At 46.5% G+C, this 16,028-nt stretch overlaps 10 non-coding genes and 1 pseudogene across 10 annotated transcripts; all 11 read left to right on the top strand.

The window, feature by feature from the left end:
• Positions 1-108: 108 nt before the first annotated feature.
• Positions 109-299, top strand: LOC142271697 (U2 spliceosomal RNA). The gene has a single exon (XR_012736707.1). It is a non-coding gene; the product is annotated as a U2 spliceosomal RNA (small nuclear RNA).
• Positions 300-1,686: 1,387 nt separating this feature from the next.
• On the top strand, positions 1,687-1,877 carry LOC142271696 (U2 spliceosomal RNA). The gene has a single exon (XR_012736706.1). It is a non-coding gene; the product is annotated as a U2 spliceosomal RNA (small nuclear RNA).
• Positions 1,878-3,264: 1,387 nt separating this feature from the next.
• Positions 3,265-3,455, top strand: LOC142271695 (U2 spliceosomal RNA). The gene has a single exon (XR_012736705.1). It is a non-coding gene; the product is annotated as a U2 spliceosomal RNA (small nuclear RNA).
• Positions 3,456-4,842: 1,387 nt separating this feature from the next.
• Positions 4,843-5,033, top strand: LOC142271693 (U2 spliceosomal RNA). The gene has a single exon (XR_012736704.1). It is a non-coding gene; the product is annotated as a U2 spliceosomal RNA (small nuclear RNA).
• Positions 5,034-6,420: 1,387 nt separating this feature from the next.
• LOC142271741 (U2 spliceosomal RNA) lies at positions 6,421-6,611 on the top strand. Its single transcript, XR_012736746.1, has one exon. It is a non-coding gene; the product is annotated as a U2 spliceosomal RNA (small nuclear RNA).
• Positions 6,612-7,998: 1,387 nt separating this feature from the next.
• Positions 7,999-8,189, top strand: LOC142271729 (U2 spliceosomal RNA). The gene has a single exon (XR_012736736.1). It is a non-coding gene; the product is annotated as a U2 spliceosomal RNA (small nuclear RNA).
• Positions 8,190-9,576: 1,387 nt separating this feature from the next.
• On the top strand, positions 9,577-9,767 carry LOC142271717 (U2 spliceosomal RNA). The gene has a single exon (XR_012736725.1). It is a non-coding gene; the product is annotated as a U2 spliceosomal RNA (small nuclear RNA).
• Positions 9,768-11,154: 1,387 nt separating this feature from the next.
• Positions 11,155-11,281, top strand: LOC142271744 (U2 spliceosomal RNA; annotated as a pseudogene).
• A 684-nt stretch (positions 11,282-11,965) lies between these two features.
• Positions 11,966-12,163, top strand: LOC142271737 (U2 spliceosomal RNA). The gene has a single exon (XR_012736743.1). It is a non-coding gene; the product is annotated as a U2 spliceosomal RNA (small nuclear RNA).
• A 1,387-nt stretch (positions 12,164-13,550) lies between these two features.
• LOC142271704 (U2 spliceosomal RNA) lies at positions 13,551-13,741 on the top strand. The gene has a single exon (XR_012736714.1). It is a non-coding gene; the product is annotated as a U2 spliceosomal RNA (small nuclear RNA).
• A 1,387-nt stretch (positions 13,742-15,128) lies between these two features.
• LOC142271692 (U2 spliceosomal RNA) lies at positions 15,129-15,319 on the top strand. Its single transcript, XR_012736703.1, has one exon. It is a non-coding gene; the product is annotated as a U2 spliceosomal RNA (small nuclear RNA).
• The last annotated feature ends 709 nt before the right edge of the window (positions 15,320-16,028 follow it).

The raw sequence follows: 16,028 nt of genomic DNA, 5'->3' as shown, positions 1-16,028 counted from the left end.
GACAAAATGTCTTGTGTAGGCGTGGGTTTGTCTCCCTCTCGCTCTCTCTCCCTAAGATGTGTCCGGCATAGGCCAGGGTGCCACTCGAGGCCCAAACCAATTCTGGTTATCGCTTCTCGGCCTTTTGGCTAAGATCAAGTGTAGTATCTGTTCTTATCAGTTTAATATCTGATACGTCCCCTATCTGGGGACCATATATTAAATGGATTTTTAGAACAGGGAGATGGAAAAAGAGCTTGCTCTGTCCACTCCACGCATTGACCTGGTATTGCAGTACCTCCAGGAACGGTGCACCCCTTCTTAACCCAGTTTCCAAAAGCAGAACTCAATTCACCTGATTCATATTAGCCCGATTTAATGAATTGGAAGAAAGCATACGTCTTCATATGCACCTCAATTTGGCCCATTCACTTTTCACACTTCCTCCTTTTGTTTTTTATCTTTCACACTTTTGACTTTCTTTATTCATCCAAATAGCAAACTCATCACCACTCAACCTGACCAACTCGGCTATGTCCCCGTGCTGCAGTTCTCTGTCTTATCTAGATCATTTGCAATTGAATGGAATAGATCCCTTTTGGACAAAGTGGATTCACCTGCTGCTGCAGTGACCACAGGTGTGATAACATCTAGAATTGGCATCTGGTGCGATCTCTCCGCTTCCACTCCAAAGAAAGTTACCTGTTTATTCCTATCATGCATTGGTTTTTGGGGTTTTCTTTGAGTAATGATGATCTCTTTAGTAGTCTGTTGGCGCCCTCTCCTGGAGGAATAGTTTGCTTGCTCTTGGACATTCTAAAAGAGAGGTCATGATAGACATTGAGCTTCTGAGCTCAATTGGGGACAGTCATGGGTGATGAATGTTTGCAACCTACTGCGAAGCCTCATACCGCAATATAAGGAACGTCAAATACTAAGAAAGGGCGGCCTATGAAAGAATTACTACTTTCAATAAGTACACTTAAACGGCTAATTGGGAATAGAAAAACTGTAAAAAGCCCTCTGAGAAAGCCCCCCTCTAACCTTTGATAGTAAGCTTTTCTGTAGTCTGCCTGTTGATGTATTTTCCGTTTGAACTGTGCACAACATGAAGAGACGGAACACTGGCGGCTTGTCACAATGCCCCCCGATGACATCACAATAGCGCTGCTGCCTAGAAAACAAGCTGCGCAGAAGAAGTTGTTCTTTGGGTGGGAGGGTGGGCTAGTGGAAGGAGGGGGCAATCTCTTTTTTTCCCGGGTGGTAGGGGGATGACAGGAGAAGGGAAGCGGGTGGTGAGAAAGGTACAGAGGGCAGGGTTTGGGGGCTGGGAAGGAAAGGGAAAAGATTAGGGTTTGGGGATGATGAAAGGGCTTTCTACGGGTAAGGATGGCAAAGGGTGGCAGTGACGGAAAGTCAGGCAACCTGTCCTGTCCGTCTTTTTGTATCGTGAATTGGAAAGACTGCAAGGGGGAGGGGAGTTGCTTGCGCCCTAAAGGAGGAGTTATTCAGATTCATTGCAGTGGGCGGCGGCTGCAAAACGCACCATTCTTCTTGTTTTGGCTCTGCAAAGCAGCCTTTTCAAGGGTTGGCTTGGGTGACAAAATGTCTTGTGTAGGCGTGGGTTTGTCTCCCTCTCGCTCTCTCTCCCTAAGATGTGTCCGGCATAGGCCAGGGTGCCACTCGAGGCCCAAACCAATTCTGGTTATCGCTTCTCGGCCTTTTGGCTAAGATCAAGTGTAGTATCTGTTCTTATCAGTTTAATATCTGATACGTCCCCTATCTGGGGACCATATATTAAATGGATTTTTAGAACAGGGAGATGGAAAAAGAGCTTGCTCTGTCCACTCCACGCATTGACCTGGTATTGCAGTACCTCCAGGAACGGTGCACCCCTTCTTAACCCAGTTTCCAAAAGCAGAACTCAATTCACCTGATTCATATTAGCCCGATTTAATGAATTGGAAGAAAGCATACGTCTTCATATGCACCTCAATTTGGCCCATTCACTTTTCACACTTCCTCCTTTTGTTTTTTATCTTTCACACTTTTGACTTTCTTTATTCATCCAAATAGCAAACTCATCACCACTCAACCTGACCAACTCGGCTATGTCCCCGTGCTGCAGTTCTCTGTCTTATCTAGATCATTTGCAATTGAATGGAATAGATCCCTTTTGGACAAAGTGGATTCACCTGCTGCTGCAGTGACCACAGGTGTGATAACATCTAGAATTGGCATCTGGTGCGATCTCTCCGCTTCCACTCCAAAGAAAGTTACCTGTTTATTCCTATCATGCATTGGTTTTTGGGGTTTTCTTTGAGTAATGATGATCTCTTTAGTAGTCTGTTGGCGCCCTCTCCTGGAGGAATAGTTTGCTTGCTCTTGGACATTCTAAAAGAGAGGTCATGATAGACATTGAGCTTCTGAGCTCAATTGGGGACAGTCATGGGTGATGAATGTTTGCAACCTACTGCGAAGCCTCATACCGCAATATAAGGAACGTCAAATACTAAGAAAGGGCGGCCTATGAAAGAATTACTACTTTCAATAAGTACACTTAAACGGCTAATTGGGAATAGAAAAACTGTAAAAAGCCCTCTGAGAAAGCCCCCCTCTAACCTTTGATAGTAAGCTTTTCTGTAGTCTGCCTGTTGATGTATTTTCCGTTTGAACTGTGCACAACATGAAGAGACGGAACACTGGCGGCTTGTCACAATGCCCCCCGATGACATCACAATAGCGCTGCTGCCTAGAAAACAAGCTGCGCAGAAGAAGTTGTTCTTTGGGTGGGAGGGTGGGCTAGTGGAAGGAGGGGGCAATCTCTTTTTTTCCCGGGTGGTAGGGGGATGACAGGAGAAGGGAAGCGGGTGGTGAGAAAGGTACAGAGGGCAGGGTTTGGGGGCTGGGAAGGAAAGGGAAAAGATTAGGGTTTGGGGATGATGAAAGGGCTTTCTACGGGTAAGGATGGCAAAGGGTGGCAGTGACGGAAAGTCAGGCAACCTGTCCTGTCCGTCTTTTTGTATCGTGAATTGGAAAGACTGCAAGGGGGAGGGGAGTTGCTTGCGCCCTAAAGGAGGAGTTATTCAGATTCATTGCAGTGGGCGGCGGCTGCAAAACGCACCATTCTTCTTGTTTTGGCTCTGCAAAGCAGCCTTTTCAAGGGTTGGCTTGGGTGACAAAATGTCTTGTGTAGGCGTGGGTTTGTCTCCCTCTCGCTCTCTCTCCCTAAGATGTGTCCGGCATAGGCCAGGGTGCCACTCGAGGCCCAAACCAATTCTGGTTATCGCTTCTCGGCCTTTTGGCTAAGATCAAGTGTAGTATCTGTTCTTATCAGTTTAATATCTGATACGTCCCCTATCTGGGGACCATATATTAAATGGATTTTTAGAACAGGGAGATGGAAAAAGAGCTTGCTCTGTCCACTCCACGCATTGACCTGGTATTGCAGTACCTCCAGGAACGGTGCACCCCTTCTTAACCCAGTTTCCAAAAGCAGAACTCAATTCACCTGATTCATATTAGCCCGATTTAATGAATTGGAAGAAAGCATACGTCTTCATATGCACCTCAATTTGGCCCATTCACTTTTCACACTTCCTCCTTTTGTTTTTTATCTTTCACACTTTTGACTTTCTTTATTCATCCAAATAGCAAACTCATCACCACTCAACCTGACCAACTCGGCTATGTCCCCGTGCTGCAGTTCTCTGTCTTATCTAGATCATTTGCAATTGAATGGAATAGATCCCTTTTGGACAAAGTGGATTCACCTGCTGCTGCAGTGACCACAGGTGTGATAACATCTAGAATTGGCATCTGGTGCGATCTCTCCGCTTCCACTCCAAAGAAAGTTACCTGTTTATTCCTATCATGCATTGGTTTTTGGGGTTTTCTTTGAGTAATGATGATCTCTTTAGTAGTCTGTTGGCGCCCTCTCCTGGAGGAATAGTTTGCTTGCTCTTGGACATTCTAAAAGAGAGGTCATGATAGACATTGAGCTTCTGAGCTCAATTGGGGACAGTCATGGGTGATGAATGTTTGCAACCTACTGCGAAGCCTCATACCGCAATATAAGGAACGTCAAATACTAAGAAAGGGCGGCCTATGAAAGAATTACTACTTTCAATAAGTACACTTAAACGGCTAATTGGGAATAGAAAAACTGTAAAAAGCCCTCTGAGAAAGCCCCCCTCTAACCTTTGATAGTAAGCTTTTCTGTAGTCTGCCTGTTGATGTATTTTCCGTTTGAACTGTGCACAACATGAAGAGACGGAACACTGGCGGCTTGTCACAATGCCCCCCGATGACATCACAATAGCGCTGCTGCCTAGAAAACAAGCTGCGCAGAAGAAGTTGTTCTTTGGGTGGGAGGGTGGGCTAGTGGAAGGAGGGGGCAATCTCTTTTTTTCCCGGGTGGTAGGGGGATGACAGGAGAAGGGAAGCGGGTGGTGAGAAAGGTACAGAGGGCAGGGTTTGGGGGCTGGGAAGGAAAGGGAAAAGATTAGGGTTTGGGGATGATGAAAGGGCTTTCTACGGGTAAGGATGGCAAAGGGTGGCAGTGACGGAAAGTCAGGCAACCTGTCCTGTCCGTCTTTTTGTATCGTGAATTGGAAAGACTGCAAGGGGGAGGGGAGTTGCTTGCGCCCTAAAGGAGGAGTTATTCAGATTCATTGCAGTGGGCGGCGGCTGCAAAACGCACCATTCTTCTTGTTTTGGCTCTGCAAAGCAGCCTTTTCAAGGGTTGGCTTGGGTGACAAAATGTCTTGTGTAGGCGTGGGTTTGTCTCCCTCTCGCTCTCTCTCCCTAAGATGTGTCCGGCATAGGCCAGGGTGCCACTCGAGGCCCAAACCAATTCTGGTTATCGCTTCTCGGCCTTTTGGCTAAGATCAAGTGTAGTATCTGTTCTTATCAGTTTAATATCTGATACGTCCCCTATCTGGGGACCATATATTAAATGGATTTTTAGAACAGGGAGATGGAAAAAGAGCTTGCTCTGTCCACTCCACGCATTGACCTGGTATTGCAGTACCTCCAGGAACGGTGCACCCCTTCTTAACCCAGTTTCCAAAAGCAGAACTCAATTCACCTGATTCATATTAGCCCGATTTAATGAATTGGAAGAAAGCATACGTCTTCATATTCACCTCAATTTGGCCCATTCACTTTTCACACTTCCTCCTTTTGTTTTTTATCTTTCACACTTTTGACTTTCTTTATTCATCCAAATAGCAAACTCATCACCACTCAACCTGACCAACTCGGCTATGTCCCCGTGCTGCAGTTCTCTGTCTTATCTAGATCATTTGCAATTGAATGGAATAGATCCCTTTTGGACAAAGTGGATTCACCTGCTGCTGCAGTGACCACAGGTGTGATAACATCTAGAATTGGCATCTGGTGCGATCTCTCCGCTTCCACTCCAAAGAAAGTTACCTGTTTATTCCTATCATGCATTGGTTTTTGGGGTTTTCTTTGAGTAATGATGATCTCTTTAGTAGTCTGTTGGCGCCCTCTCCTGGAGGAATAGTTTGCTTGCTCTTGGACATTCTAAAAGAGAGGTCATGATAGACATTGAGCTTCTGAGCTCAATTGGGGACAGTCATGGGTGATGAATGTTTGCAACCTACTGCGAAGCCTCATACCGCAATATAAGGAACGTCAAATACTAAGAAAGGGCGGCCTATGAAAGAATTACTACTTTCAATAAGTACACTTAAACGGCTAATTGGGAATAGAAAAACTGTAAAAAGCCCTCTGAGAAAGCCCCCCTCTAACCTTTGATAGTAAGCTTTTCTGTAGTCTGCCTGTTGATGTATTTTCCGTTTGAACTGTGCACAACATGAAGAGACGGAACACTGGCGGCTTGTCACAATGCCCCCCGATGACATCACAATAGCGCTGCTGCCTAGAAAACAAGCTGCGCAGAAGAAGTTGTTCTTTGGGTGGGAGGGTGGGCTAGTGGAAGGAGGGGGCAATCTCTTTTTTTCCCGGGTGGTAGGGGGATGACAGGAGAAGGGAAGCGGGTGGTGAGAAAGGTACAGAGGGCAGGGTTTGGGGGCTGGGAAGGAAAGGGAAAAGATTAGGGTTTGGGGATGATGAAAGGGCTTTCTACGGGTAAGGATGGCAAAGGGTGGCAGTGACGGAAAGTCAGGCAACCTGTCCTGTCCGTCTTTTTGTATCGTGAATTGGAAAGACTGCAAGGGGGAGGGGAGTTGCTTGCGCCCTAAAGGAGGAGTTATTCAGATTCATTGCAGTGGGCGGCGGCTGCAAAACGCACCATTCTTCTTGTTTTGGCTCTGCAAAGCAGCCTTTTCAAGGGTTGGCTTGGGTGACAAAATGTCTTGTGTAGGCGTGGGTTTGTCTCCCTCTCGCTCTCTCTCCCTAAGATGTGTCCGGCATAGGCCAGGGTGCCACTCGAGGCCCAAACCAATTCTGGTTATCGCTTCTCGGCCTTTTGGCTAAGATCAAGTGTAGTATCTGTTCTTATCAGTTTAATATCTGATACGTCCCCTATCTGGGGACCATATATTAAATGGATTTTTAGAACAGGGAGATGGAAAAAGAGCTTGCTCTGTCCACTCCACGCATTGACCTGGTATTGCAGTACCTCCAGGAACGGTGCACCCCTTCTTAACCCAGTTTCCAAAAGCAGAACTCAATTCACCTGATTCATATTAGCCCGATTTAATGAATTGGAAGAAAGCATACGTCTTCATATGCACCTCAATTTGGCCCATTCACTTTTCACACTTCCTCCTTTTGTTTTTTATCTTTCACACTTTTGACTTTCTTTATTCATCCAAATAGCAAACTCATCACCACTCAACCTGACCAACTCGGCTATGTCCCCGTGCTGCAGTTCTCTGTCTTATCTAGATCATTTGCAATTGAATGGAATAGATCCCTTTTGGACAAAGTGGATTCACCTGCTGCTGCAGTGACCACAGGTGTGATAACATCTAGAATTGGCATCTGGTGCGATCTCTCCGCTTCCACTCCAAAGAAAGTTACCTGTTTATTCCTATCATGCATTGGTTTTTGGGGTTTTCTTTGAGTAATGATGATCTCTTTAGTAGTCTGTTGGCGCCCTCTCCTGGAGGAATAGTTTGCTTGCTCTTGGACATTCTAAAAGAGAGGTCATGATAGACATTGAGCTTCTGAGCTCAATTGGGGACAGTCATGGGTGATGAATGTTTGCAACCTACTGCGAAGCCTCATACCGCAATATAAGGAACGTCAAATACTAAGAAAGGGCGGCCTATGAAAGAATTACTACTTTCAATAAGTACACTTAAACGGCTAATTGGGAATAGAAAAACTGTAAAAAGCCCTCTGAGAAAGCCCCCCTCTAACCTTTGATAGTAAGCTTTTCTGTAGTCTGCCTGTTGATGTATTTTCCGTTTGAACTGTGCACAACATGAAGAGACGGAACACTGGCGGCTTGTCACAATGCCCCCCGATGACATCACAATAGCGCTGCTGCCTAGAAAACAAGCTGCGCAGAAGAAGTTGTTCTTTGGGTGGGAGGGTGGGCTAGTGGAAGGAGGGGGCAATCTCTTTTTTTCCCGGGTGGTAGGGGGATGACAGGAGAAGGGAAGCGGGTGGTGAGAAAGGTACAGAGGGCAGGGTTTGGGGGCTGGGAAGGAAAGGGAAAAGATTAGGGTTTGGGGATGATGAAAGGGCTTTCTACGGGTAAGGATGGCAAAGGGTGGCAGTGACGGAAAGTCAGGCAACCTGTCCTGTCCGTCTTTTTGTATCGTGAATTGGAAAGACTGCAAGGGGGAGGGGAGTTGCTTGCGCCCTAAAGGAGGAGTTATTCAGATTCATTGCAGTGGGCGGCGGCTGCAAAACGCACCATTCTTCTTGTTTTGGCTCTGCAAAGCAGCCTTTTCAAGGGTTGGCTTGGGTGACAAAATGTCTTGTGTAGGCGTGGGTTTGTCTCCCTCTCGCTCTCTCTCCCTAAGATGTGTCCGGCATAGGCCAGGGTGCCACTCGAGGCCCAAACCAATTCTGGTTATCGCTTCTCGGCCTTTTGGCTAAGATCAAGTGTAGTATCTGTTCTTATCAGTTTAATATCTGATACGTCCCCTATCTGGGGACCATATATTAAATGGATTTTTAGAACAGGGAGATGGAAAAAGAGCTTGCTCTGTCCACTCCACGCATTGACCTGGTATTGCAGTACCTCCAGGAACGGTGCACCCCTTCTTAACCCAGTTTCCAAAAGCAGAACTCAATTCACCTGATTCATATTAGCCCGATTTAATGAATTGGAAGAAAGCATACGTCTTCATATGCACCTCAATTTGGCCCATTCACTTTTCACACTTCCTCCTTTTGTTTTTTATCTTTCACACTTTTGACTTTCTTTATTCATCCAAATAGCAAACTCATCACCACTCAACCTGACCAACTCGGCTATGTCCCCGTGCTGCAGTTCTCTGTCTTATCTAGATCATTTGCAATTGAATGGAATAGATCCCTTTTGGACAAAGTGGATTCACCTGCTGCTGCAGTGACCACAGGTGTGATAACATCTAGAATTGGCATCTGGTGCGATCTCTCCGCTTCCACTCCAAAGAAAGTTACCTGTTTATTCCTATCATGCATTGGTTTTTGGGGTTTTCTTTGAGTAATGATGATCTCTTTAGTAGTCTGTTGGCGCCCTCTCCTGGAGGAATAGTTTGCTTGCTCTTGGACATTCTAAAAGAGAGGTCATGATAGACATTGAGCTTCTGAGCTCAATTGGGGACAGTCATGGGTGATGAATGTTTGCAACCTACTGCGAAGCCTCATACCGCAATATAAGGAACGTCAAATACTAAGAAAGGGCGGCCTATGAAAGAATTACTACTTTCAATAAGTACACTTAAACGGCTAATTGGGAATAGAAAAACTGTAAAAAGCCCTCTGAGAAAGCCCCCCTCTAACCTTTGATAGTAAGCTTTTCTGTAGTCTGCCTGTTGATGTATTTTCCGTTTGAACTGTGCACAACATGAAGAGACGGAACACTGGCGGCTTGTCACAATGCCCCCCGATGACATCACAATAGCGCTGCTGCCTAGAAAACAAGCTGCGCAGAAGAAGTTGTTCTTTGGGTGGGAGGGTGGGCTAGTGGAAGGAGGGGGCAATCTCTTTTTTTCCCGGGTGGTAGGGGGATGACAGGAGAAGGGAAGCGGGTGGTGAGAAAGGTACAGAGGGCAGGGTTTGGGGGCTGGGAAGGAAAGGGAAAAGATTAGGGTTTGGGGATGATGAAAGGGCTTTCTACGGGTAAGGATGGCAAAGGGTGGCAGTGACGGAAAGTCAGGCAACCTGTCCTGTCCGTCTTTTTGTATCGTGAATTGGAAAGACTGCAAGGGGGAGGGGAGTTGCTTGCGCCCTAAAGGAGGAGTTATTCAGATTCATTGCAGTGGGCGGCGGCTGCAAAACGCACCATTCTTCTTGTTTTGGCTCTGCAAAGCAGCCTTTTCAAGGGTTGGCTTGGGTGACAAAATGTCTTGTGTAGGCGTGGGTTTGTCTCCCTCTCGCTCTCTCTCCCTAAGATGTGTCCGGCATAGGCCAGGGTGCCACTCGAGGCCCAAACCAATTCTGGTTATCGCTTCTCGGCCTTTTGGCTAAGATCAAGTGTAGTATCTGTTCTTATCAGTTTAATATCTGATACGTCCCCTATCTGGGGACCATATATTAAATGGATTTTTAGAACAGGGAGATGGAAAAAGAGCTTGCTCTGTCCACTCCACGCATTGACCTGGTATTGCAGTACCTCCAGGAACGGTGCACCCCTTCTTAACCCAGTTTCCAAAAGCAGAACTCAATTCACCTGATTCATATTAGCCCGATTTAATGAATTGGAAGAAAGCATACGTCTTCATATGCACCTCAATTTGGCCCATTCACTTTTCACACTTCCTCCTTTTGTTTTTTATCTTTCACACTTTTGACTTTCTTTATTCATCCAAATAGCAAACTCATCACCACTCAACCTGACCAACTCGGCTATGTCCCCGTGCTGCAGTTCTCTGTCTTATCTAGATCATTTGCAATTGAATGGAATAGATCCCTTTTGGACAAAGTGGATTCACCTGCTGCTGCAGTGACCACAGGTGTGATAACATCTAGAATTGGCATCTGGTGCGATCTCTCCGCTTCCACTCCAAAGAAAGTTACCTGTTTATTCCTATCATGCATTGGTTTTTGGGGTTTTCTTTGAGTAATGATGATCTCTTTAGTAGTCTGTTGGCGCCCTCTCCTGGAGGAATAGTTTGCTTGCTCTTGGACATTCTAAAAGAGAGGTCATGATAGACATTGAGCTTCTGAGCTCAATTGGGGACAGTCATGGGTGATGAATGTTTGCAACCTACTGCGAAGCCTCATACCGCAATATAAGGAACGTCAAATACTAAGAAAGGGCGGCCTATGAAAGAATTACTACTTTCAATAAGTACACTTAAACGGCTAATTGGGAATAGAAAAACTGTAAAAAGCCCTCTGAGAAAGCCCCCCTCTAACCTTTGATAGTAAGCTTTTCTGTAGTCTGCCTGTTGATGTATTTTCCGTTTGAACTGTGCACAACATGAAGAGACGGAACACTGGCGGCTTGTCACAATGCCCCCCGATGACATCACAATAGCGCTGCTGCCTAGAAAACAAGCTGCGCAGAAGAAGTTGTTCTTTGGGTGGGAGGGTGGGCTAGTGGAAGGAGGGGGCAATCTCTTTTTTTCCCGGGTGGTAGGGGGATGACAGGAGAAGGGAAGCGGGTGGTGAGAAAGGTACAGAGGGCAGGGTTTGGGGGCTGGGAAGGAAAGGGAAAAGATTAGGGTTTGGGGATGATGAAAGGGCTTTCTACGGGTAAGGATGGCAAAGGGTGGCAGTGACGGAAAGTCAGGCAACCTGTCCTGTCCGTCTTTTTGTATCGTGAATTGGAAAGACTGCAAGGGGGAGGGGAGTTGCTTGCGCCCTAAAGGAGGAGTTATTCAGATTCATTGCAGTGGGCGGCGGCTGCAAAACGCACCATTCTTCTTGTTTTGGCTCTGCAAAGCAGCCTTTTCAAGGGTTGGCTTGGGTGACAAAATGTCTTGTGTAGGCGTGGGTTTGTCTCCCTCTCGCTCTCTCTCCCTAAGATGTGTCCGGCATAGGCCAGGGTGCCACTCGAGGCCCAAACCAATTCTGGTTATCGCTTCTCGGCCTTTTGGCTAAGATCAAGTGTAGTATCTGTGAGGCTCGGCAGATGCAATGCACACTGGAAGGTTGCGCTTGCTAGTACTCTTGATGTATAGTATATTCATCTAGAGGAAAACATGGCCCTACCAGGATCGAGGCTATTAGACTGAGTAAGTGTGGGGGCTATGGTGCAATGTGCCCCAGGACTGACGACCCTGGAGTGAGTCTGAGCTTGCTGGCTTGGGACCCCGGCGAGCCTTGGGCTCTGTAGCACACCGTACCTTGCCCTTTCATACTTTCTGAGCATATTGCTCTATCCCGGCCTTCTGGCTAGGAAGGGAAATTTTTATAATCATGGTCGGAGGTCCGTTCAGCTTTGGGCTGAGAAACCAACACCCGGTTGGAGGTCCGGGTCAGCTTCGGCTGAGAAACCAACACCCGGTTGGAGGTCTGGGTCAGCTTCGGCTGAGAAACCAACACCCGGTTGGAGGTCCGGGTCAGCTTCGGCTGAGAAACCAACACCCGGTTGGAGGTCCGGTTAGCCTTGGGCTGAGAAACCAACACCGGTTGACGGTCCGGGCAGTTTCGGCTGCGAAACCAACAACTAGTAGCTCTCTACTCCACTTGGGTAAGATGCCTGGGTGGACGCTGGGAGCAACGACAAGGCTCAACCAGGCTTCGGCTTGGGGGAGCACCGAAGATCCCTGACCCTTGCTGTGGCCTTCTGGCTCGGAGGGACGGGGTTGATTTTTGGGGACCCTCTCCTCACGGAGGGGTCCACACGAATCCTAGCCTTTGCACTGTTTTTGGTGTGACTTCGGTCATGCATTTTTTGCGGTGCTTTGGAAAGCTTCATTAAATCAAAAAATCTGTTCTTATCAGTTTAATATCTGATACGTCCCCTATCTGGGGACCATATATTAAATGGATTTTTAGAACAGGGAGATGGAAAAAGAGCTTGCTCTGTCCACTCCACGCATTGACCTGGTATTGCAGTACCTCCAGGAACGGTGCACCCCTTCTTAACCCAGTTTCCAAAAGCAGAACTCAATTCACCTGATTCATATTAGCCCGATTTAATGAATTGGAAGAAAGCATACGTCTTCATATGCACCTCAATTTGGCCCATTCACTTTTCACACTTCCTCCTTTTGTTTTTTATCTTTCACACTTTTGACTTTCTTTATTCATCCAAATAGCAAACTCATCACCACTCAACCTGACCAACTCGGCTATGTCCCCGTGCTGCAGTTCTCTGTCTTATCTAGATCATTTGCAATTGAATGGAATAGATCCCTTTTGGACAAAGTGGATTCACCTGCTGCTGCAGTGACCACAGGTGTGATAACATCTAGAATTGGCATCTGGTGCGATCTCTCCGCTTCCACTCCAAAGAAAGTTACCTGTTTATTCCTATCATGCATTGGTTTTTGGGGTTTTCTTTGAGTAATGATGATCTCTTTAGTAGTCTGTTGGCGCCCTCTCCTGGAGGAATAGTTTGCTTGCTCTTGGACATTCTAAAAGAGAGGTCATGATAGACATTGAGCTTCTGAGCTCAATTGGGGACAGTCATGGGTGATGAATGTTTGCAACCTACTGCGAAGCCTCATACCGCAATATAAGGAACGTCAAATACTAAGAAAGGGCGGCCTATGAAAGAATTACTACTTTCAATAAGTACACTTAAACGGCTAATTGGGAATAGAAAAACTGTAAAAAGCCCTCTGAGAAAGCCCCCCTCTAACCTTTGATAGTAAGCTTTTCTGTAGTCTGCCTGTTGATGTATTTTCCGTTTGAACTGTGCACAACATGAAGAGACGGAACACTGGCGGCTTGTCACAATGCCCCCCGATGACATCACAATAGCGCTGCTGCCTAGAAAACAAGCTGCGCAGAAGAAGTTGTTCTTTGGGTGGGAGGGTGGGCTAGTGGAAGGAGGGGGCAATCTCTTTTTTTCCCGGGTGGTAGGGGGATGACAGGAGAAGGGAAGCGGGTGGTGAGAAAGGTACAGAGGGCAGGGTTTGGGGGCTGGGAAGGAAAGGGAAAAGATTAGGGTTTGGGGATGATGAAAGGGCTTTCTACGGGTAAGGATGGCAAAGGGTGGCAGTGACGGAAAGTCAGGCAACCTGTCCTGTCCGTCTTTTTGTATCGTGAATTGGAAAGACTGCAAGGGGGAGGGGAGTTGCTTGCGCCCTAAAGGAGGAGTTATTCAGATTCATTGCAGTGGGCGGCGGCTGCAAAACGCACCATTCTTCTTGTTTTGGCTCTGCAAAGCAGCCTTTTCAAGGGTTGGCTTGGGTGACAAAATGTCTTGTGTAGGCGTGGGTTTGTCTCCCTCTCGCTCTCTCTCCCTAAGATGTGTCCGGCATAGGCCAGGGTGCCACTCGAGGCCCAAACCAATTCTGGTTATCGCTTCTCGGCCTTTTGGCTAAGATCAAGTGTAGTATCTGTTCTTATCAGTTTAATATCTGATACGTCCCCTATCTGGGGACCATATATTAAATGGATTTTTAGAACAGGGAGATGGAAAAAGAGCTTGCTCTGTCCACTCCACGCATTGACCTGGTATTGCAGTACCTCCAGGAACGGTGCACCCCTTCTTAACCCAGTTTCCAAAAGCAGAACTCAATTCACCTGATTCATATTAGCCCGATTTAATGAATTGGAAGAAAGCATACGTCTTCATATGCACCTCAATTTGGCCCATTCACTTTTCACACTTCCTCCTTTTGTTTTTTATCTTTCACACTTTTGACTTTCTTTATTCATCCAAATAGCAAACTCATCACCACTCAACCTGACCAACTCGGCTATGTCCCCGTGCTGCAGTTCTCTGTCTTATCTAGATCATTTGCAATTGAATGGAATAGATCCCTTTTGGACAAAGTGGATTCACCTGCTGCTGCAGTGACCACAGGTGTGATAACATCTAGAATTGGCATCTGGTGCGATCTCTCCGCTTCCACTCCAAAGAAAGTTACCTGTTTATTCCTATCATGCATTGGTTTTTGGGGTTTTCTTTGAGTAATGATGATCTCTTTAGTAGTCTGTTGGCGCCCTCTCCTGGAGGAATAGTTTGCTTGCTCTTGGACATTCTAAAAGAGAGGTCATGATAGACATTGAGCTTCTGAGCTCAATTGGGGACAGTCATGGGTGATGAATGTTTGCAACCTACTGCGAAGCCTCATACCGCAATATAAGGAACGTCAAATACTAAGAAAGGGCGGCCTATGAAAGAATTACTACTTTCAATAAGTACACTTAAACGGCTAATTGGGAATAGAAAAACTGTAAAAAGCCCTCTGAGAAAGCCCCCCTCTAACCTTTGATAGTAAGCTTTTCTGTAGTCTGCCTGTTGATGTATTTTCCGTTTGAACTGTGCACAACATGAAGAGACGGAACACTGGCGGCTTGTCACAATGCCCCCCGATGACATCACAATAGCGCTGCTGCCTAGAAAACAAGCTGCGCAGAAGAAGTTGTTCTTTGGGTGGGAGGGTGGGCTAGTGGAAGGAGGGGGCAATCTCTTTTTTTCCCGGGTGGTAGGGGGATGACAGGAGAAGGGAAGCGGGTGGTGAGAAAGGTACAGAGGGCAGGGTTTGGGGGCTGGGAAGGAAAGGGAAAAGATTAGGGTTTGGGGATGATGAAAGGGCTTTCTACGGGTAAGGATGGCAAAGGGTGGCAGTGACGGAAAGTCAGGCAACCTGTCCTGTCCGTCTTTTTGTATCGTGAATTGGAAAGACTGCAAGGGGGAGGGGAGTTGCTTGCGCCCTAAAGGAGGAGTTATTCAGATTCATTGCAGTGGGCGGCGGCTGCAAAACGCACCATTCTTCTTGTTTTGGCTCTGCAAAGCAGCCTTTTCAAGGGTTGGCTTGGGTGACAAAATGTCTTGTGTAGGCGTGGGTTTGTCTCCCTCTCGCTCTCTCTCCCTAAGATGTGTCCGGCATAGGCCAGGGTGCCACTCGAGGCCCAAACCAATTCTGGTTATCGCTTCTCGGCCTTTTGGCTAAGATCAAGTGTAGTATCTGTTCTTATCAGTTTAATATCTGATACGTCCCCTATCTGGGGACCATATATTAAATGGATTTTTAGAACAGGGAGATGGAAAAAGAGCTTGCTCTGTCCACTCCACGCATTGACCTGGTATTGCAGTACCTCCAGGAACGGTGCACCCCTTCTTAACCCAGTTTCCAAAAGCAGAACTCAATTCACCTGATTCATATTAGCCCGATTTAATGAATTGGAAGAAAGCATACGTCTTCATATGCACCTCAATTTGGCCCATTCACTTTTCACACTTCCTCCTTTTGTTTTTTATCTTTCACACTTTTGACTTTCTTTATTCATCCAAATAGCAAACTCATCACCACTCAACCTGACCAACTCGGCTATGTCCCCGTGCTGCAGTTCTCTGTCTTATCTAGATCATTTGCAATTGAATGGAATAGATCCCTTTTGGACAAAGTGGATTCACCTGCTGCTGCAGTGACCACAGGTGTGATAACATCTAGAATTGGCATCTGGTGCGATCTCTCCGCTTCCACTCCAAAGAAAGTTACCTGTTTATTCCTATCATGCATTGGTTTTTGGGGTTTTCTTTGAGTAATGATGATCTCTTTAGTAGTCTGTTGGCGCCCTCTCCTGGAGGAATAGTTTGCTTGCTCTTGGACATTCTAAAAGAGAGGTCATGATAGACATTGAGCTTCTGAGCTCAATTGGGGACAGTCATGGGTGATGAATGTTTGCAACCTACTGCGAAGCCTCATACCGCAATATAAGGAACGTCAAATACTAAGAAAGGGCGGCCTATGAAAGAATTACTACTTTCAATAAGTACACTTAAACGGCTAATTGGGAATAGAAAAACTGTAAAAAGCCCTCTGAGA

This window comes from Anomaloglossus baeobatrachus, unplaced genomic scaffold (genome assembly GCF_048569485.1).
Source record: "Anomaloglossus baeobatrachus isolate aAnoBae1 unplaced genomic scaffold, aAnoBae1.hap1 Scaffold_3384, whole genome shotgun sequence".
NCBI lineage: Eukaryota > Metazoa > Chordata > Amphibia > Anura > Aromobatidae > Anomaloglossus > Anomaloglossus baeobatrachus.
The sequence above is the reverse complement of the archived record's forward strand: the minus strand, read 5'-3'. Positions and strand labels throughout refer to the sequence as shown.